The sequence below is a fragment of the Lolium perenne genome, chromosome 4, assembly GCF_019359855.2.
Source record: "Lolium perenne isolate Kyuss_39 chromosome 4, Kyuss_2.0, whole genome shotgun sequence".
NCBI lineage: Eukaryota > Viridiplantae > Streptophyta > Magnoliopsida > Poales > Poaceae > Lolium > Lolium perenne.
In genome coordinates this window covers 230,446,712-230,471,167 of record NC_067247.2, presented here as the reverse complement: position 1 = coordinate 230,471,167, position 24,456 = coordinate 230,446,712, and positions in this window count along the sequence as shown.

Here is a 24,456-nt window from a genome sequence, read left to right as displayed (position 1 = left end):
TCAACATGTTGCTCAAGCTTGGGAAAGAATGAAATCTCTGGTTAAAAATTGCCCAACCCATGGACTGACTACTTGGATGATCATCCAAACCTTCTATGCAGGACTAAATTTTTCTTCACGGAATTTATTGGATTCAGCTGCTGGAGGTACCTTTATGTCCATCACTCTTGGTGAAGCAACAAAGCTTCTTGATAATATGATGATCAATTACTCTGAATGGCACACGGAAAGAGCTCCACAAGGTAAGAAGGTAAATTCTGTCGAAGAAACCTCTTCCTTGAGTGATAAGATTGATGCTATTATGTCTATGCTTGTGAATGATAGGACTAATATTGATCCTAATAATGTTCCATTAGCTTCATTGGTTGCACAAGAAGAACATATTGATGCAAACTTCATTAAAAACAATAATTTCAACAACAATGCTTACCGGAACAATTCTAGTAACAACTATAGGCCATATCCTTATAATAATGGCAACGGCTATGGTAATTCTTATGGGAATTCTTGCAACAATAATAGGAGTTCACCACCTGGACTTGAAGCCATGCTTAAAGAATTTATTAGTACACAAACTGCTTTTAACAAATCTGTTGAAGAAAAGCTTGGGAAAATTGATATGCTTGCTTCTAAAGTCGATAGTCTTCTTCGATGTTGATCTTTTGAAATCAAAAGTTTTGCCTAATGAAAATCATCATAATAAAATTGTTACTACAGCAAATGCCATTCAAGTTAGAATTAATGAGAATATAAGATTAATGGCTGAACTGCGTGCTAGGTGGGATAGAGAAGAAAATGAAAAACTAGCTAAAGAGAAGAATGTAGCTAAAGTTTGGACTATTACCACCACTAGTAATGCTAATGCTACACACGTTGCTGCACCTCCTACTAATATTAATAAAAGAATTGGTGTTAGCAATGTTTCCACTTCTAATGCAAAGCGCGAAAAAGCACTAAATCGCTAAAACTGTTGAAACTGCCTGTGATAAAGCTGCTGAAAGTTTTTCCAACATTGGGGATGATGATCCCATTGCTTTAGATTATAATGGTTTGAATTTTGATGATTGCCACATCTCTAAAGTTATAAAGTTCTTGCAAAAACTTGCTAAAAGTCCTAATGCTAGCGCTATAAATTTGGCTTTCACGCATCATATTACAAATGCTCTCATAAAAGCTAGAGAAGAGAAACTAGAGCGTGAAGCCTCTATTCCTAAAAAGCTAGAGGATGGTTGGGAGCCCATCATTAAGATGAAGGTTAAAGATTTTGATTGTAATGCTTTATGTGATCTTGGTGCAAGTATTTCTGTTATGCCTAAGAAAATTTATAATATGCTTGACTTGCCACCGCTGAAAAATTGTTATTTGGATGTTAATCTTGCTGATCATTCTACAAAGAAACCTTTGGGTAAAGTTGATAATGTTCGCATTACCGTTAACAATAACCTTGTTCCCATTGATTTTGTTGTCTTGGATATTGAATGCAATGCATCTTGTCCCATTATATTGGGAAGACCTTTTCTTCGAACTGTTGGTGCTATCATTGATATGAAGGAAGGTAATATAAAATATCAATTTCCTCTCAAGAAAGGTATGGAACACTTCCCTAGAAAGAGAATGAAGGTACCTTTTGATTCTATTATGAGAACAAATTATGATGTTGACACTTCGTCTCTTGATAATACTTGATGCACACTTTCTGCGCCTAGCTGAAAGGCGTTAAAGAAAAGCGCTTGTGGGAGACAACCCATGTTTTACCTACAGTACTTTGTTTTTATTTTGTGTCTTGGAAGTTGTTTACTACTGTAGCAACCTCTCCTTATCTTAGTTTTGTGTTTTGTTGTGCCAAGTTAAGCCGTTGATAGAAAAGTAAGTACTAGATTTGGATTACTGCGCAGTTCCAGATTTCTTTGCTGTCACGAATCTGGGTCCACCTCCCTGTAGGTAGCTCAGAAAATTAAGCCAATTTACGTGCATGATCCTCAGATATGTACGCAACTTTCATTCAATTTGAGAATTTTCATTTGAGCAAGTCTGGTGCCATTTTAAAATTCGTCAATACGAACTGTTCTGTTTTGACAGATTCTGTCTTTTATTTCGCATTGCCTCTTTTGCTATGTTGGATGAATTTCTTTGATCCACTAATGTCCAGTAGCATTATGCAATGTCCAGAAGTGTTAAGAATGATTGTGTCACCTCTGAATATGTTAATTTTTATTGTGCACTAACCCTCTAATGAGTTGTTTCAAGTTTGGTGTGGAGGAAGTTTTCAAGGATCAAGAGAGGAGTATGATGCAACATGATCAAGGAGAGTGAAAGCTCTAAGCTTGGGGATGCCCCGGTGGTTCACCCCTGCATATATTAAGAAGACTCAAGTGTCTAAGCTTGGGGATGCCCAAGGCATCCCCTTCTTCATCGACAACATTATCAGGTTCCTCCCCTGAAACTATATTTTTATTCCATCACATCTTATGTGCTTTTTCTTGGAGCGTCGGTTTGTTTTTGTTTTTTGTTTTGTTTGAATAAAATGGATCCTAGCATTCACTTTATGGGAGAGAGACACGCTCCGCTGTAGCATATGGACAAGTATGTCCTTGGTTTCTACTCATAGTATTCATGGCGAAGTTTCTCCTTCGTTAAATTGTTATATGGTTGGAATTGGAAAATGATACATGTAGTAATTGCTATAAATGTCTTGGGTAATGTGATACTTGGCAATTGTTGTGCTCATGTTTAAGCTCTTGCATCATATGCTTTGCACCCATTAATGAAGAAATACATAGAGCATGCTAAAATTTGGTTTGCATATTTGGTTTCTCTAAGGTCTAGATAATTTCTAGTATTGAGTTTGAACAACAAGGAAGACGGTGTAGAGTCTTATAATGTTTTCAATATGTCTTTTATGTGAGTTTTGCTGCACCGGTTCATCCTTGTGTTTGTTTCAAATAAGCCTTGCTAGCCTAAACCTTGTATCGAGAGGGAATACTTCTCATGCATCCAAAATACTTGAGCCAACCACTATGCCATTTGTGTCCACCATACCTACCCACTACATGGTATTTTCCGCCATTCCAAAGTAAATTGCTTGAGTGCTACCTTTAAAATTCCATCATTCACCTTTGCAATATATAGCTCATGGGACAAATAGCTTAAAAACTATTGTGGTATTGAATATGTAACTATGCACTTTATCTCTTATTAAGTTGCTTGTTGTGCGATAACCATGTTCACTGGGGACGCCATCAACTATTCATTGTTGAATTTCATGTGAGTTGCTATGCATGTTCGTCTTGTCTGAAGTAAGAGAGATCTACCACCCTATGGTTAAGCATGCATAATGTTAGAGAAGAACATTGGGCCGCTAACTAAAGCCATGATCCATGGTGGAAGTTTCAGTTTTGGACATATATCCTCAATCTCAAATGAGAAAATTATTAATTGTTGTTACATGCTTATGCATAAAAGAGGAGTCCATTATCTGTTGTCTATGTTGTGCCGGTATGGATGTCTAAGTTGAAGAATAATCAATAGCGAGAAATCCAATGCGAGCTTTCTCCTTAGACCTTTGTACAGGCGGCATAGAGGTACCCCTTTGTGACACTTGGTAAAAACATGTGCATTGTGATGATCCGGTAGTCCAAGCTAATTAGGACAAGGTGCGGGCACTATTGGTACACTATGCATGAGGCTTGCAACTTATAAGATATAATTTACATGATGCTTATGCTTTATTACTACCGTTGACAAAATTGTTTCATGTTTTCAAAATCAAAGCTCTAGCACAAATATAGCAATCGATGCTTTTCCTCTATAGAGGACCATTCTTTTACTTTCAATGTTGAGTCAGTTCACCTATTTCTCTCCACCTCAAGAAGCAAACACTTGTGTGAACTGTTCATTGATTCCTACATACTTGCTTATTGCACTTATTATATTACTCTATGTTGACAATATCCATGAGATATACATGTTACAAGTTGAAAGCAACCGCTGAAACTTAATCTTCTTTTGTGTTGCTTCAATGCTTTTACTTTGAATTATTGCTTTATGAGTTAACTCTTATGCAAGACTTATTGATGCTTGTCTTGAAGTGCTATTCATGAAAAGTCTTTGCTTTATGATTCACTTGTTTACTCATGTCATATACATTGTTTTGATCGCTGCATTCACTACATATGCTTTACAAATAGTATGATCAAGGTTATGATGGCATGTCACTCCAGAAATTATCTTTGTTATCGTTTTACCTGCTCGGGAAGAGCAGAACTAAGCTTGGGGATGCTGATACGTCTCCAACGTATCGATAATTTCTTATGTTCCATGCCACATTATTGATGTTATCTACATGTTTTATGCACACTTTATGTCATATTCGTGCATTTTCTGGAACTAACCTATTAACAAGATGCCGAAGTGCCGATTCTTGTTTTCTGCTGTTTTTGGTTTCAGAAATCCTAGTAAGGAAATATTCTCGGAATTGGACGAAATCAAAGCCCAGGGGCCTATTTTTCCACGAAGCTTCCAGAAGTCCGAAGACAAAACGAAGTGGGGCCACAGGGTGCCAAACCCTAGGGCGGTGCGGCCCCCCCCTTGGCCGCGCCGGCCTGTGGTGTGGGGCCCCTGTGCCCCCTCCTGACTTGCCCTTCCGCCTACTTAAAGCCTCCGTGACGAAACCCCCAGTACCGAGAGCCACGATACGGAAAACCTTCCAGAGACGCCGCCAACGCCGATCCCATCTCGGGGGATCCAGGAGATCGCCTCCGGCACCCTGCCGGAGAGGGGAATCATCTCCCGGAGGACTCTACGCCGCCATGGTCGCCTCCGGAGTGATGTGTGAGTAGTCTACCCCTGGACTATGGGTCCATAGCAGTAGCTAGATGGTTGTCTTCTCCCCATTGTGCTATCATTGTCGGATCTTGTGAGCTGCCTAACATGATCAAGATCATCTATCTGTAATTCTATATGTTGCGTTTGTTGGGATCCGATGAATAGAGAATACTTGTTATGTTGATTATCAAAGTTATATCTATGTGTTGTTTATGATCTTGCATGCTCTCCGTTATTAGTAGATGCTCTGGCCAAGTTGATGCTAGTAACTCCAAGAGGGAGTATTTATGCTCGATAGTGGGTTCATGTCTCCGTGAATGCGGAGGGTGACAAGAACCTCTAAGGTTATGGATGTGCTGTTGCCACTAGGGATAAAACATTAGTGCTATGTTCAAGGATGTAGTCACTAGTTACATTACGCGCAATACTTAATGCAATTGTCTGTTGTTAGCAACTTAATACGGAGGGGTTCGGATGATAACTTTGAAGGTGGACTTTTTAGGCATAGATGTAGTTGGATGGCGGTCTATGTACTTTGTCGTAATGCCCAATTAAATCTCACTATACTCATCATGATATGTATGTGCATGGTCATGCTCTCTTTATTTGTCAATTGCCCAACTGTAATTTGTTCACCCAACATGCTGTTCGTCTTATGGGAGAGACACCTCTAGTGAACTGTGGACCCCGGTCCAATTCTCTTTACTGAAATACAATCTACTGCAATACTTGTTCTCATTTTCGCAAACAATCATCTTCCACACAATACGGTTAATCCTTTGTTACAGCAAGCCGGTGAGATTGACAACCTCACTGTTTCGTTGGGGCAAAGTACTTTGGTTGTGTTGTGCAGGTTCCACGTTGGCGCCGGAATCCCTGGTGTTGCGCCGCACTACATCCCGCCGCCATCAACCTTCAACGTGCTTCTTGACTCCTACTGGTTCGATAAACCTTGGTTTCTTACTGAGGGAAACTTGCTGCTGTACGCATCACACCTTCCACTTGGGGTTCCCAACGAGCGTGTGCTTTACGCGTCATCACCCCTCACTTCCCCTCTTCCTACTGAGCATCCTCCACTCCTCTCCCATCCACATTGATCATCGGAGCCCGCCAATTCGTCACCGGAGCCCCGCCAGAACACCTGAAAGCCGCCGTCGATTGCGACCACCCCAGGCGCTCCCACGACCACCACTGAACCCGCCGTCGTCAACAACCTCAAGCACCGTCGACGCCCTGCCTCGGCGACCGCCGGTGAGCTCGCCAGCACCAAACCCTCGCCGCCAGTAAGCCCGCGCTCGCCGGAGATGACGACGCCCCTCGTGCGTCCGATCCAGTTCTAATCCAACGGCCCCAGTTAAAACGTACCGTTTCGGGAGTTATGAGGCGCTGACAGGCGTGCCCCACCCTGTCAGGCGGCCTGCTCGCGCTGGACGCGCAGTTGGGCCGGCCCACTTCTCTCTCTCCCTTGCTGCCCCGTTATTTTTACCGGGTGGCCCGTGAATTCAAATTTAGTTTAAATCAAATCAATTAAAATGCTTACAGGTGTCCTCTTTAAATTTAAATAAAACAAAATCTACCAAACCAAATTTTCAACTTTATATTTTTGGAAAGCTTATGAAAAGCTCTAACCAACCACATTGGATTCAATCCTATATCTGTTGTAGAAATAATGTAGAAAAAATAACAAGGCAAGGACTTTTCAGTTTTCAAACAATTCTATAAAATCAACCAAATTGAATTTTGAGGTGATTCAAATTCTCATAATTCACATTTCAAAAACTCTAATTGGTTATGCGAAAATATCTCATGGTTACTTTGTATGATCATGGGCTAGAATCAAAAATTGGCTATGTAGTCAATACTAGCCCATTTAAATTAGTTTCAAATGTAGGGATTCAAATCTATGAGGGTAGCACCTCATTTAAATTCTCTTCCCAAGCGTTATGAAGTAATGTGATGACCCTTGTTGCATGGTCTCATACTTGCTCACTTGAGGATCTTAAATCAAATAGTTGTTTAAGTTGCATGAGGTACTTTACCTCATTTAAATCATTTTCCCAAATGATAATTATGACTTGTTGACCTTGGTCAACATGGGTTCATACATTATTTATTTGAGAAACTTAAATCTTAACAAGATTCAATGAGAGGAAATTATTTCCTCAAAGACTTAAAGAGAAACCTTAAACAAGATTTGTAATGAGAGGAAATTATTTTTCTTAAGAAGAAAACAAAGTCAACCAACATGTTAGCAATGTGGTGATAAATTATTTTGTGTGCTCCTTGTGTGTGTTTAGTCTAGCTCTTAAGCTTGTTTGGTGATTGTTATCTCGTATCAGTTTTTAGATGCTAGTACCGAGGAGTACCAGGAGGAGGAGGTCTACTTCCAGGAAGAGGAAGACCACTTTGATCAGTACACCAATCAAGGCAAGCTAATATTCTTGCAAGTGCAAAGCTCTATTGGAGCAAGGCACCATTACTCTTACTTTACTTGCAATGATCCCATCCCAAGTTTTTACCTTACAAGCTTTTACTTTGTTTACTAAGGATTTACTTTTATATTTAACTTTGGTCTAAGTATAGAGTGTTATAAGAGTAGTAAAGTTAGCCTCAAGTTGGATAAGCAAGATAGCACCCCTCGTGATTAGTGCTAGTGCTAACAAATAAAATTGACTACTCTAGATGGGAACTTGTGATTTGAAATGAATTTGAAAACCTTGGAATGATGAGTCATTCTATTGAAAGACCTTTGAAGGTGAATATGACTTGAATGAGTTGGTGAATTTTGATAAAACTGATGTTGGGTTTGGATGCGATACCTTTCCAATTTTTGATTACCCCCACAATACCTGATTATGGGTAGGGCTTAACTGGAAGTTTATACATCTTAGTATGGGTTCCGTCTGAACAAGCATCATAGGGGTTATGCCGAGGCTGCCTCCGTTGAAAGTGAAATGATGTGAAATGAGGTGAATGTACGGCCCAAGCCCTGTGCAGTTCCCAGGCTGACGGTTTGTCTTCACTGGGAGGCCAAGCTCATGGGGAGAGGTGCCTATACTAGGGTATGTAAGTGAAAGGTTATGGTTGATGATCCGCGTACTGAGTTACGATGATTCAGGATTATCCCTGACGGCTGTAATCAAATGTTGTGGCACAAATGTGCAACCTCTGCAGAGTGTAAATCTATTCGAATAGCCGTGTCCACGGTTACGGATGGTTGGAAAGGCCATTATGTTTCCGGTGTCAGATATTTCTTGAAAAGGATGGATGAATTGAATGGTTACTTGATTTTGAATCACAACTGAGTTGTGGGAATGACACTAATATTCCCACTTGAGTAGTTAGCACATGAAGAGTTTTTTATGAAATGCTTGTGAACTAAAATTGGCTTTATGCAAATGAAACTAGAGCTTAGCACCCCCTTACTAAAATTGTTAGTACTTACACTAGTATTAGTTTGCGAATACTTTAAAGTACTCACGGATGTGTCCCTGGCTATTCCAATGGCCAGACTATGAAGAGGAGCAGCAGTACCGAGACGAAGGACAGCAAGACGTCTACGACAACTAGGACTACTCCTGACGTCAAGCGTTGGCCTGTGGATTAGATAGTCCACCTCGATTACGCTTCCGCTATGTATTGTGTTCGTTGATCATTAGATCAACTATTTGTGTAATATTGGATCATGTGATCTAGATTTGTAAGACGCTTATGGTTTGTAATGAATGATGACTTATGATATCAGCTGTTATGTCTCGCACCAACAATCTTCCTGGGATTGCGATGTATGGCATAATAGGCATCTGGAGTTAAAAATCCAGGTGTTGACAAGTTGGTATCAGAGCCATTGTTTGACCTTAGGAGACCCTAGTTACTTAGTTAGAATGGACGTCTGAAAAACTTAGTTTCAACACAAAGGAAGTGAATATTTATGAAAACTTATTCTCACTCTTACCTTGAGATCTTTTCAAAATGAGAAACCCATGCTCTACTTTTTCTGGTAATCCTACATAAAATTTTGCACACTTGACCACTTCTCTAACTTACTCATCCTAATTGCTCATAGATGAAGTACCAATGTGAGTCCTATCAGCTTGTCCACGGAGGAAACCTAATGTTCGAGAAGGATTTGAAGCAACTAGTTGAATATCTAGGACACCCGTATCCCGAGTTCTTTGGAGTGCCATTCAATAATCCGTCGGGAGGACCACCTCGGTGGGAAGTTACTGCAGATCTGAGAGGAAAGCTTGGAGCCCCAATTTGGGAAACCATTTGGTGTTCTGTAACGGGAAACACTTGGAAGGAAGGAATAGTCAAAGCCATGCAAGAAGCAAGTGCCCGTCTGTGTGGACAAAATGAGAACAAGCTCAAAAACACTCGCTTCATCTACTACCCAAGACATGACCCCATGGGAAGACCAATGACCATGCCACCGCACCCGGAGATGAACCACTATGTGACACATCTGGATTTCATGCTGTACAAGATCCGCAAGGAGTTGGACAACGCCCTCACCTTTCGCCAAGCACATTACCCGTGAAGACGAAGAATATGTTGCCGCCGCAAGTGGATGCACTCAATTGTTATGGATGAGGCAAACTTTAAAGGAATACGGTGTCATTTGTGACAAAGTGCCTCTATTATGTGACAAGGAAAGTGCCATCAAGATTGCCTATAATGCGGTGCAACATTCAAGAACGAATCATATTGAGATCCGGAATCATTTCATTAGGGATCATGTTGCCCGTGGTGATATTGAGCTTATCTATGTTCCTACCAAAGATCAACTTGCCGATATATTCACGAAGCCTCTTGATGAAGCAAGGTTTTGCTATTTGAGGAATGAGCTAAATATCATTGATTCAAGGAGTATAGCTTGACCATCTTGCAAACACACCTTTGTCTCAAAACTTTATATGGTATTGATGTGGACATGGAAATAGGGGGAGTGCGGTTTAAATTATTGAGCTATCCCTCCCCCCATAATGCCAACATTAAGAAATCATTCTTTTTATATCATATGTTGATATGTGAGCTTCAATGATGAGTAGTGGTTTGGGCCCAAGATATATCTTCGCGTTTCCATGCCATAACACTCATATATGGTGGCCTAGGCCACCACACTCTTCTTTGTGAAGAGTTGGAGTTATTTGGACCTTAATGATTTTATTTGACATCTCCTTGTTCTTATGGGAAATCACTCTAGTTTTGCCTTATTTGCTCGTATCTTGCAAACTTGAGTGATCATGTACCATTAACAGTTTGAGCTTTCTAAACCCAAGCCTACACTTATCTATAATCCATTTCCATCTTGCTCATATGTCATGTTTTGGTAAAAACTTGGAGTTTGAGGAATTTCGGTCGGATGATCTAGGTTGCCCCATCTTATTGGTCAATATGCATCTTATATGTGACGTGATACGCCATTGCACCACATATGGGATTTTTCAAATAACCAACAAAAGATAGGCAGGATATCCGGTGTTATGGAATTCTAGAAAACCGGATAATCCGGCCTGTTGGCAACCCGGAAAATCCGTCCCGGGCGGATTATCCGCCCTTGCGTAGGGCCGGATTATCCGGCCTGGGTTGATCTTGAAGGTCTTAAGGGGGAGGCCGTGGGGGTGAACGGTTCACAACCAGACCCCCACGCGCCTCTCTCCTCTCTCTTCCCTCAAGGTCGCCGGAACTCCTCCTCGCCGGAGCCGCCCCGTCCGCTCCCTCCCGGAGTTCTTTGGGTGGATCGGGTGCCCCTCCTCCCTAGCTCTCATCTCCTTCAAGTGGCTCCTCCAATGGATGAGGGTAGTGGTTCTCGGAGGCGCTCAAGGCATACCCGGTCGAGTGATGAATTTTCTCAGAATGCACCTCGCAAGTCCGCCACTCTAAGGCGGAAGGGCAAGTCAACTAGGGAGAACTACAAGACCATGGATGGTATCTCTTATGCTGCTATCCGACATAAGAACTGGTATGAAGACACTGAGAGGGATCATGATATTGAGGACAAGCGCTTCTGGTGCCTGGAGCAGGAGTACATCTTCAAGGATATATATGAGCCTATGAAGAAAGTGAGACCTATGCAAGCAATTAATGTGGATCTTTTGGCTGTAAACAATCACTTTGAGGATGCCATATGGGTCACTGGTATGATGGGTTTGCAGGATCTTATGAAGGTACAGTGTGACTACAGTCCTGAGTTGATCAAGCAATTCTTTGCTACCCTTGCCTTCAAGAAGGATGCTGAACACACTATGGAGTGGATGACTGGCTCCACACATTGTCAGGCTACCTTGCGCCATTTTGCTTCGATTCTTGGTGTTCCCGAGGGAGGTAGTCACCGCCTGACGAGGGATCACCTCGCCAATGCATACGTATTGTAGACTTGGGTTTCGGGAGAGAGCGACGATGGAGATTCCGGGAACGAGATTAGGCACACGACGTACCTAGCTTCGGGTCCCCTCGGTGGAGGATCCCTACGTGCTGCTAGCAATCCTCTATATGATCACAATATGTTTACATGGTGTCGCCGTAGGCGGAGCTATGTTGTCTATATGTTGTCTATCTTCTGTCTATATGTTGGCCTCCTTATTTCGGGTGCCCTAGCTAGCTTTATATATGCAACCAGCCTAGGGTTTTACAAGAGTCCTAGTCGACTACTTCTTCGGGTTGCCTTGTTGGGCCTTCTCCATATTGGGTCTTCTCCATATTGGGCCGAGCCAGGTATACTAATAATAGGTATCCGAAGGGTATGCCCATGTCAGTAGCCCCCGAGTTTCTAGGGAAGTCGAAGACTTGCGTAGAGACTCCAAGCATAATCATCTCCGAAGGCGAGGTCCATGTCGTAGATCATGTGTATCGTAGATGATGTCGATGATTCTCGAAATTATCTTTTCTATCGGGTGCGTGGCAGCGCTCCCGATGGGAGTAGCCCCCGAGTCTATGGGTAAGTGCTTGCACTTAGGCATATACTCAAGTTGTACTACTCGATAAAGAACTTAACTATATTTCTGGAGGATTTGATGAAATCCATGTGCTCCCGATGGGAGTAGGCTCCACTCGAGTCGTAGAATCGAGTTGAGTCTACAAACCTTGATTGTCATAGATGCTGTCGAAGTTATTTTTCTATCGGGTGCGCGGCCAGCGCTCCCGATGGGAGTAGCCCCCGAGGCTACAGCCAAGTGTTTGCACTTGGGTGTAGGCTCTACTTGCTTTTAATCGACACCACAATTTTTCCTCTTTCTTGTATCTTATCGGGAGGGTGAACAATACTCTCGATAAAAGTAGCCCCCGAGTCTATGGGTAAGTGCTTGCACTTAGGCATAGACTCAAGTTGTACTACTCGATAAACAACTTGGCGCAGCCCCTCTTTTTATCGACTCCAGGCCGTTGCTATTTTTATTTGACATCCATATCTATATTGTACAGGGATAATGGTAATTGGGGCTAGTTCATCTGACGGATCAGGTACTAGTTAACTGCTCTAGTGGCAATCCGCAAAAACCTACTTCAAGATCACGTCCCTGGACATGATCTCGGGATACTGGTGTTAACTCGACAGGTGCCGCTTAAGGTCTTACCATTCTGTCGAGTCCCAGTCATATTTTATCGGGTACCTAACGCGTCCGTTAGGATTTTTCTTCGTATCTTCGCAGAGTTTTGCGGCATTCAGAGATTATTCGCGACTTTTAGCGCTCTGAGAATATATTGTCGAGTGCCTTGTTCGGCTGATGCAATGACCCATTTTGCGGGTTCTTCTATATTTTTCTCGGGCGTGATGAGACAGCCGAATATATTGGGTTCTTCTATATTGTCGTCAGGCACATCGCCGATGCTCTTGCTCAGAACAAATGACGAGTCAATGGACCCGAAGATTTGTCCATCCTTTTTTTTCTCCTCCTTTTTTTTTGGTTTCTCCTTGATGATAATTTCGTCGAGTTCCTCCCTCAGGAAAATTTCTTCGGGTCCTCCTTGAGGATAATTCTTCGGGACCTCATTGAGGATAATTCTTTGAGTCCTCCTTGAAGATAATTCTTCGGGACCTCATTGAGGATAATTCTTCGAGTCCTCCTTGAAGATAATTTTTCGGGACCTCCTTGAAGATAATTCTTCGGGACCTCCTTGAGGATAATTTTTCGGGACCTCCTTGAAGATAATTCTTCGGGACCTCCTTGAGGATAATTTTTCAGGACCTCCTTGAAGATAATTCTTCGGGGCCTCCTTGAGGATAATTTTCGGGTCCTGTTCTTTCTTGAAGACAATTTCATCGAGTTCTCCCTGTAGACAATTTCGTCGGGTTCTCTCTTATATACTTTGAATTTTGCTTTCTCCTGCACAAATAAACAAACCTTTTCTATCTTTCCCTTGACTCTCTTTTTTCGCATGCGGTGTCAGATGCTCAGATTCGATGATATGTAAAGTGAATATATGCCGCGCAGTCCCCGAGTGTCGGGTGCGACGAAAGTAAACGATAATCAACTTTGTGTAAAATAAAAGAACACTTAGCTTTTTGGACACGACGAAGTCGATGCATGATGAAGTCTTCGAGTGTAGATAAGAAATCTAGCCAAAGTAGAAACACCACCAAATAGCAAAAGTGGATGCCGCAAAATTGTTGATGAAGAAATAGCCGAGCCCCCGAGCGTTGCTGAGGTGATGTCATGATTGTTGTGTCGCAGTCGTGACCCGAGGCGAAATCATTGTCGAGCCCCCGAGCATTAGGCGTGACGTCGAAATAAGTTGATGGAGTTGCGACGTCACATAAGGTAACGCCATTTAAGATGAAGCCATAGACAATAATATATGAAGATGAAATCCAAATGAAGTATTTGAGATGAATCCATATTGAAGATTATGCCATTAAATATAGAGTATATATTGAAGATAAATCTGTAGATATCATAGAGGATGAATCCATTGACCCGAAGAATCCAGTAATAACCATAGAAAATGAATTCGCTGATATCAGAGAGGATGAATCCATTTATCCGAAGAAAATAGTTCCAGTAATAATCATAGAAGATTAATCCATTGAACCGAAGAATCCAATAATATAGAAGATGAATCCGCCGAAGAAAATAAATCCAGTAATAATCCTTGATGATAAATCTAGTGACCCAAAACGCCTCGGGTAATGTTGTATAAGAGTAAGCCAGTAATATTCATATAGATGAATCTTATAAGATGAATCCGATGAAAAAGAATCCGATAAGCCGAAGCCGAAGAAGATGAATCCATTGATCCGAAGAAAATAATTCCATTGAGCCGAAAATAAATCCACTTAGCCGAAGTAGATATATCCAGAGGCGAAGAAAAGGATTTCACCAAGTAATCGAGTGTATTTGTGGTAACAAAGTAATGGCACAACCCCCAGCGTTGGGTGAGTTTGCTGTAATAATGCAATTGTGTAGGCCCCCGAGTATTCGGGTGTGGCGAAAATACATAAATAATTGAATCTTGGAGGAAGAGGAAAACTTAGCTTTTTATCGGGTGCGCCGATGTGGACGCAAGTCGTTGATACGTCTCCGACGTATCGATAATTTCTTATGTTCCATGCCACATTATTGATGATATCTACATGTTTTATGCACACTTTATGTCATATTCGTGCATTTTCTGGAACTAACCTATTAACAAGATGCCGAAGTGCCGATTCTTTGTTTCTGCTGTTTTTGGTTTCAGAAATCCTAGTAAGGAAATATTCTCGGAATTGGACGAAATCAACGCCCAGGGTCCTATTTTGCCACGAAGCTTCCAGAAGACCGAAGAGTCAACGAAGTGGGGCCACGAGGTGGCCAGGAGGGCAGGCGGCGCGGCCCCACCCTTGGCCGCGCCAGCCTGTCTCCTGGGCCCCTCGCGACGCCCCCTGACCTACCCTTCCGCCTACAAATAGCCTTCGTCGCGAAACCCCCAGTACCGAGAGCCACGATACGGAAAACCTTCCAGAGACACCGCCGCCGCCAATCCCATCTCGGGGGATTCAGGAGATCGCCTCCGGCACCCTGCCGGAGAGGGGATTCATCTCCCGGAGGACTCTACGCCGCCATGGTCGCCTCCGGAGTGATGTGTGAGTAGTCTACCCCTGGACTATGGGTCCATAGCAGTAGCTAGATGGTTGTCTTCTCCTCATTGTGCTTAATTGTCGGGTCTTGTGAGCTGCCGAACATGATCAAGATCATCTATCTGTAATTCTTTATGTTGTGTTTGTTGGGATCCGATGAATAGAGAATACCATGTTATGTTGATTATCAATTTATATCTATGTGTTGTTTATGATCTTGCATGCTCTCCGTTATTAGTAGAGGCTCTGGCCAAGTTTTTACTCTTAACTCCAAGAGGGGGTATTTATGCTCGATAGTGGGTTCATGTCTCCGTGAATCTGGGGAAGTGACAGAAATCTCTAAGATTATGGATGTGCTGTTGCCACTAGGGATAAAACATTGATGCTATGTCCGAGGATGTAGTTATTGATTACATTACGCGCAATACTTAATGCAATTGTCTGTTGTTAGCAACTTAATACTGGAGGGGGTTCGGATGATAACCTGAAGGTGGACTTTTTAGGCATAGATGCATGCTGGATAGCGGTCTATGTACTTTGTCGTAATGCCCAATTAAATCTCACTATACTCATCATAATATGTATGTGCATGGTCATGCCCTCTTTATTTGTCAATTGCCCAACTGTAATTTGTTCACCCAACATGCTGTTATCTTATGGGAGAGACACCTCTAGTGAACTGTGGACCCCGGTCCAATTCTCTATACTGAAATACAATCTCGCAATCTTGTAATTTGTTTCTGCAAACAATCATCTTCCACACTATACATCTAATCCTTTGTTACAGCAAGCCGGTGAGATTGACAACCTCACTGTTTCGTTGGGGCAAAGTACTTGGTTTGTGTTGTGCACGTTCCACGTTGGCGCCGGAATCCCTGGTGTTGCGCCGCACTACATCTCGCCGCCATCAACCTTCACGTGCTTCTTGACTCCTACTGGTTCGATAAACCTTGGTTTCTTACTGAGGGAAACTTGCCGCTGTGCGCATCACACCTTCCTCTTGGGGTTCCCAACGGACGCGTGTCGAACGGAAAGACAACACGTCAACCACGCGCATCAAGCAAAATTTCTGGCGCTGTTGCCGGGGAGATCAAGACACGCTGCAAGGGGAGTCTCCACATTCCAATCTCTTTACTTTGTTTTTGTCTTGCTTAGTTTTATTTACTACTTTGTTTGCTGCACTAAATCAAAATACAAAAAAATTAGTTGCTAGTTTTACTTTATTTACTGTCTTGCACTCTATATCAAAAACACACAAAAATTAGTTACTTGCATTTACTTTACTTATTTCATTATGTTTCCTTTTAATTTTACCGTAAAAAACATGCCGGTAGGGCGCGGGTCTATAATTGGGAGAAATAATATAGAAGAATTTCTCAACCATGTTAGTACCGTTGATGATTTTGAAGATAGACACTTGGTAGACCTTGCTCCTACTTATGAAATTGTCGCTGCTGCTTTAGTTCGTATGATGGAAACTAAATTTGTTAATCTCAATCCTATAATCCAACACATGTTTCTTACACTCGGTGATATGGAAGAAGGGGAAAAGAAGGATTTTGTTCTAGAAACCCTTCTTAGAGAATTTGGTGGTATAGCAAGAGAGGCTAGAAAGGTCTTTGCTAAATATAATATGCTTGGTTCTTATACCAATTTTGTTAGTCTCCTTGAAAAAATGGACATGGAGAGAATAAGGTACACTAATAATATTAATGATGGTGGGGAGATCAAAGCACCAATACCATGCAAGCTCCTAGCGATGAATGATGCACTAGAAAATAACTATGCTTGGCTTGTTCCTGAAAATTTGTTTGATGAGAGTAGCAAGCCCAAGATTAATGAAAAGGGAGACGCTAAAACTTATGTATCCAACATACTATGCATGGTTGAGAAAACTCCACACCCCGTGGTAGATGCACCATCTCTCGATAATACTTGATATACACTTTCTGTGCCTAGCTGAAAGGCGTTAAAGAAAAGCGCTTATGGGAGACAACCCATGTTTTTACTACAGTACTTTGTTTTTATTTTGTGTCTTGGAAGTTGTTTACTACTGTAGCAACCTCTCCTTATCTTAGTTTAGTGTTTTGTTGTGCCAAGTAAAGTCATTGATAGTACGGTTCATACTAGATTTGGATTACTGCGCAGAAACAGATTTCTTTGCTGTCACGAATCTGGGCAAAATTCTCTGTAGGTAACTCAGAAAATTATACCAATTTACGTGAGTGATCCTCAGATATGTACGCAACTTTAATTCAATTTGAGCATTTTCATTTGATCAAGTCTGGTGCCTCAATAAAATTCGTCTTTACGAACTGTTCTGTTTTGACAGATTCTGCCTTTTATTTCGCATTGGCTGTTTTGTTATGTTCGATGGATATTTCGATTCCATTGACTTTCAGTAGCTTTGTGCAATGTCCAGAAGTGTTAAGAATGATTATGTCACCTCTGAACATGTATATTTTGATTGTGCACTAACCCTCTAATGAGTTGTTTTGAGTTTGCTGTGGAGGAAGTTTTCATGGATCAAGAGAGGGAGATGATACAACATGATCAAGGAGAGTGAAAGCTCTAAGCTTGGGGATGCCCCGGTGGTTCACCCCTGCATATATCAAGAAGACTCAAGCGTCTAAGCTTGGGGATGCCCAAGGCATCCCCTTCTTCATCGACAACATTATCAGGTTCCTCCCCTGAAACTATATTTTTATTCCATCACATCTTATGTGCTTTGCTTGGAGCGTCGGTTTGTTTTTGTTTTTGTTTTGTTTCAATAAAATGGATCCTAGCATTCTTTGTGTGGGAGAGAGACACGCTCCGCTGTTGCATATGGACAAGTATGTCCTTAGGCTTTACTCATAATATTCATGGCGAAGTTTCTTCTTCGTTAAATTGTTGTATGGTTGGAAACGGGAAATGTTGCATGTGGTAGTGTATAATAAAATACTTGTAGAACATTGAGCTTTGATAACTTGATTCTTTGCAAATGTTTTGAGGTATTTAGATGGTAAGGCTTGCTGGATAAATAAGTTAAAATTAGTAGTGGATTGTTGTCTTTAAGCTTGTGCCGTACTACAAACTCTATTTAAATAGTTGAAGGCGTAGTTGGACTTGATAGCTTTCCATGTCTGAGAGTTCATCGTAATAACTAAGTTGTGCTGAAGGTCGAGGGAGCTAGCGGGGTACTTGTGCCACCGTGAACGGCCCTCCTTGGAGTAAATTTTAATCATGCTCTTAATGATGAACCTGCTAGTTGTTTGCAATAAGCTTGTGAGTTCTTTTTGACTAATGTTAAGCTACGGTTTTTGGCACTTCCACCATCCAAATTTGCTAGCCTCTTCGGTACTGTGCATTGCCTTTTTCTCACATTGAGAATTGTGCATACTTCGCCGGTACATCCAAACCCGTGGGAGAACTTTCTCTTGTTCTCCTACACATAAGCCCATACATCTCCTCAAAACAGCCACCATACCTACCTACCACAGCATTTCCATAGCTGTTCCGAGATATATTGCCATGCAACATCCATTTTACATTACATGCCATGTTGTCATTTATTATTTATATATTGCTTTGCATGATCATATACAGCTGATGTGCGGTTTACCCATGTTACGCTAGATCATTGCACATCCTGCTACACTGGCAGAGGCATACAGTTTCATACATCATGTTTCATTCATTATGAGTTATTTGTACCAAAAAGTGTGTTGTCATATTAGGATGTTGCCCCTAAAAATGAAAAGAGCCGTGGAGGCCATCAAAAAGAAAAAAAAGAGAGAAAGAAAAAAAATGAAAAGAAAGAAAAAAAGAAAAAAAAGAGAAAAAAGGAAAAAAGAGAATAAAGAAAAAGGGGGCAGCATTACTATCTTTTATCCACACTTGTGCTCATGTTTTAGCACCCGCATTATTCATAGTCATCATTTGTGCTCATGTTTAGCACCTACATTCATATGAGAGAGTTTTCATGTTTTACTAGTATAACTATGTGGAGAATTTACACTATAGAACTTGGGTTGCATATTCCAATGATGAGCCTCCTCAAAAGTGCTCTAGGTCTTCGTGAGCAACCAAGTTGGATGCACCCCCACTAGTTCCATTGGAGAGCTTTCATACACATATAGCTCTATGTGCATCCGTTGCATGGCAATCACTACTCCTTGCATAGCTTCGATCATAAGGCTTCTTCTTGTCTAATGGTCATTTACAGCTTTGCAAGCCTTTCTTCCATTTGGCCTTCCAAACCCCCATTAACGTTCTTTATGCCATAACATCCTGGTGCTAATACCAAATGCTTGCGCTCACCGGTTGAGTAGACTTCGAAACAGTTGATTCATGATGTTCATGTTTATGTTTACTTGACTGAATCCTTCTTATGTTGTGAAAATTTACTTGATGCTTGGAATGAAGGATAGAACTTCTATGCTGAATACTTAATACATCTTTAATGAACTTTGTACGGTTGCATGCCTTTAAAGCAATAGTTCATGAAAACTTCTAGCTTGTCTAACTCTTGCATTATCATCTCTTATATCAATATAGATACTTGCTTTGAATGATTTGATCTCAGCTCATATGCTTTACAATAGTATGATCAAGGTTATGATGGCATGTCACTCCAGAAATTATCTTTTTTATCGTTTACCTGCTCGGGACGAGCAGAAACTAAGCTTGGGGATGCTGATACGTCTCCGACGTATCGATAATTTCTTATGTTCCATGCCACATTATTGATGATATCTACATGTTTTATGCACACTTTATGTCATATTCGTGCATTTTCTGGAACTAACCTATTAACAAGATGCCGAAGTGCCGATTCTTTGTTTTGCTGTTTTTGGTTTCGAAATCCTAGTAAGGAAATATTCTCGGAATTGGACGAAATCAACGCCCAGGGTCCTATTTTGCCACGAAGCTTCCAGAAGACCGAAGAGTCAACGAAGTGGGGCCACGAGGTGTCCGGAAGGGCGGGCGGGGCGGCCCCACCCTTGGCCGCGCCACTGTCTCTGGGCCCTTGCGACGCCCACGACCTACCCTTCCGCCTACAAATAGCCTTCGTCGCGAAACCCCGATGCAGAGAGCCACGATACGGAAAACCTTCCAGAGACGCCGCCGCCGCCAATCCCATCTCGGGGGATTCAGGAGATCGCCTCCGGCACCCTGCCGGAGAGGGGATTCATCTCCCGGAGGACTCTACGCCGCCATGGTCGCCTCCGGAGTGATGTGTGAGTAGTCTACCCCTGGACTATGGGTCCATAGCAGTAGCTAGATGGTTATCTTCTCCTCATTGTGCTTAATTGTCGGGTCTTGTGAGCTGCCGAACATGATCAAGATCATCTATCTGTAATGCTATATGTTGTGTTTGTTGGGATCCGATGAATAGAGAATACCATATTATGTTGATTATCAATTTATATCTATGTGTTGTTTATGATCTTGCATGCTCTCCGTTATTAGTAGAGGCTCTGGCCAAGTTGATGCTAGTAACTCCAAGAGGGAGTATTTATGCTCGATAGTGGGTTCATGTCTCCGTGAATCTGGAGGAGTGACAAGAACCTCTAAGGTTATGGATGTGCTGTTGCCACTAGGGATAAAACATTGATGCTATGTCCGAGGATGTAGTTATTGATTACATTACGCGCAATACTTAATGCAATTGTCTGTTGTTAGCAACTTAATACTGGAAGGGGTTCGGATGATAACCTGAAGGTGGACTTTTTAGGCATAGATGCATGCTGGATAGCGGTCTATGTACTTTGTCGTAATGCCCAATTAAATCTCACTATACTCATCATAATATGTATGTGCATGGTCATGCTCTCTCTATTTGTCAATTGCCCAACTGTAATTTGTTCACCCAACATGTTGTTTATCTTACGGGAGAGACACCTCTAGTGAACTGTGGACCCCGGTCCAATTCTCTATACTGAAATACAATCTACTGCAATACTTGTTCTACTGTTTTCTGCAAACAATCATCTTCCACACTATACATCTAATCCTTTGTTACAGCAAGCCGGTGAGATTGACAACCTCGCTGTTTCGTTGGGGCAAAGTACTTGGTTTGTGTTGTGCAGGTTCCACGTTGGCGCCGGAATCCCTGGTGTTGCGCCGCACTACATCTCGCCGCCATCAACCTTCACGTGCTTCTTGACTCCTACTGGTTCGATAAACCTTGGTTTCTTACTGAGGGAAACTTGCCGCTGTGCGCATCACACCTTCCTCTTGGGGTTCCCAACGGACGCGTGTCGAACGGAAAGACAACATGTCAAGCACGCGCATCAGTCGTGCCTCGGATACAATCTTTAGTCGCGCGGCACCTGACTGGAAGTAGTAGATGTGGCCAATATAGTCGATGAAGAAAACGCAGTCGATCCGGCGGATCCGTGAAGGGTGAACACCTTAGTGTGTTAAGTCCGTGATAGGCGACTATGCGCGCGAAGTAGTACAAACTTGTTCCGATCTGCAATTAAATTATGACGCAAAAAACTGTGCGCAAATAATAGTACGAACCGAAAAAATATTTGGCTAAATAAAATTTTCTAATAGTAATTTATGGAAATATAACACCTGATGGCGCTTCCGTCGGGTGATGAATCCATGGAAGATGAAGATGCCGCGGCGGATTTCCGCTTGTTACGGACACGTATGACTATTGGAGGAAAACTTCGCCTTGTGCAAGTAGCTGCCGAAGGTTGGCTAATATTCGCTCAAGATGGAGATGAAAACCAATTTAATTTCCATTGTTCTGACCACGTTTGCCTTGATCCATAAATTATGCTCAGGCATGTGCATGTAAACAGAGAAATCAATGTGTTAGATAAAATAATAAATATTGCTTTGAGAAAAAAAAGTACGATCAGCTGCCCCTGGCGAGGCTTTGGTCTTGTCGGCTCTCCGCATGAAGCACGACTTCTTTCGTCTTTGCCTGATCGATGCACGTGCTTCTCCTGGCTAGTTGCTGGCAGCGTGCCTAACTCGCATGGCTCAGGTATCGAAGCTGCAGCCGGAACCCGAGATATCGCGCGACACGCAAGCTGTTGACGAAACTTGAAGTAGAAGAATTGCCAGATGTGATCCGGCCATTGTTGATGATGGTGGATCTCGCCCGGATAACGAAATCTAGTCGTCGCGATTCCCACGGACGGCGTCAATTGGCGAGGGATCTGCCTACGTATTGTAGACTTGGGTTTTGGGAGAGAGCAACGATGGAGATTCCGGGAACGAGATTAGGCACACGACGTACCCAGCTTCGGGTCCCCTCGGTGGAGGATCCATACGTGCTGCTAGCAGTCCTCTATATGATCACAATATGTTTACATGGTGTCGCCGTAGGCGGAGCTATGTTGTCTATATATTGTCTATCTTCTGTCTATATGTTGGCCTCCTTATTTCGGGTACCCTAGCTAGCTTTATATATGCAACCAGCCTAGGGTTTTAAAAGAGTCCTAGTCGACTACTTCTTCGGGTTGCCTTGATGGGCCTTCTCCATATTGGGTCTTCTCCATATTGGGCCGAGCCAGGTATACTAATAATGGGTATCCGAAGGGTATGCCCATGTCACCGCCATCATGGCCCCCAGAAGACGGATAAGAATGTACTCTTTGATCTCTATGATGCATCTGGGGCTGTTGGTTCAACCAAGGGGCTTCTTCCTATCTATAGTCAGCTGCTCCGCTTCTTTCGAGCCACCATTGCTCCAAGTGGTGGAAACAATGATGCTATCCGTGGAGCTCTTGTGGACCTCATGCATCTCGGTTTTCAGTGTGCTCGTGATGGTGACGAAGAATTGGACTTATCTCTTGATATCATGGACTTCATCTTCAATGAGATACATGATGCCATGGTCTCCCGGACCACTATGCCCTATGCCCCATATATTCAGATCCTCATCAACAACACTGCTAATCTTACTGAAGACTTGGGTAGATTCCCTACAGAGAGTCACGCTGTCAAGAAAGCCTACAAGAAGAATCTTGTTCCCTGTGCTGCACCTGCTGGCTCCTTTATGGGAGATGCCCACTCTAGTGGCTTTGCCCCCGCTCGTTATGTTGATACTCCTGTGATCCAGAAGCAGGTGAAGAAGCTTAGTTGGTTTCAGCGCAATGTTCTGTGCATGAACATTGAGATTCACAAGGAAAACTTTGAGGCCAGCCGTCAGCGTTCAGAGATTCAGCATACTGATGTCTACGGGTGCTTCTATTCTTGTAGACAGTGTTGGGCCTCCAAGAGCAGAGGTTTGTAGAACAGCAGCAAGTTTCCCTTAAGTGGATCACCCAAGGTTTATCGAACTCAGGGAGGAAGAGGTCAAAGATATCCCTCTCATGCAACCCTGCAACCACAAAGCAAGAAGTCTCTTGTGTCCCCAACACACCTAATACATTTGTCAGATGTATAGGTGCACTAGTTCGGCGAAGAGATAGTGAAATACAGGTGGTATGAATATATATGAGCAGTAGTAACGGCACCAGAAAATAGCTTGATGCTACAACTGGCGTGTGGTTGATGGTGGTAATATTGCAGGAAGTACAGATGTAGTAGAACAGTAAACAAGCAACGATAGCAGTATTTGGGAACAAGGCCTAGGGATTATACTTTCACTAGTGGACACTCTCAACATTGATCACATAACAGAATAGATAAATGCTATACTCTACACTCTCTTGTTGGATGATGAACACCACTAATTGTGTAGGATTACACGAACCCTCAATGCCGGAGTTAACAAGCTCCACAATATTCGATATTCATGTTTAAATAACCTTAGAGTGCATGATAGATCAACACAACTACACCAAGTACTAACATAGCATGCACACTGTCACCATCACACTATGAAGGAGGCATAGATCACATCAATACTATCATAGCAATAGTTAACTTCATAATCTACAAGAGATTACAATCATAACCTACGCCAAGTACTACACGATGCACACACTGTCACCATTACACCATGCAGGAGGAATAGACTACTTTAATAACATCACTAGAGTAGCACATAGAATAGTAGTGATACAAAGCACATTGCAATCATAAAGAGATATAAATAAGCACTTCACTATGCTATTCATAACAGTGAATAAGTATTCTGTGAAATATAGCCTAAGAGACCCACACGGTGCACACACTGTCACCTTTACACAAGTGGGACAAGGAGTCTCCGGAGATCACATAAGTAAAATTCACTTGACTAGCATAACGACATCTAGATTACAAGCATCATCATATGAATCTCAATCATGTAAGGCAGCTCATGAGATTATTGTATTGAAGTACATAGGGAGAGAGATTAACCACATAGCTACCGGTACAGCCCTTAGCCTCGATGGAGAACTACTCCCTCCTAATGGGAGACAGCAGCGTTGATGAAGATGGCGGTGGAGATGGCAGCGGTGTCGATGGAGAAGCCTTCCGGGGGCACTTCCCCGTCCCAGCGGCATGCCGGAACAGAGACTTCTGTCCCCCAGATCTTGGCTTCGCGATGGCGGCGGCTCTGGAAGGTTTCTCGTACCGTGGCTTTTCCGTATCGATGATTTAGGTCAGGGACCTTTATATAGGCGAAGAGGCGGAGTCGGAAG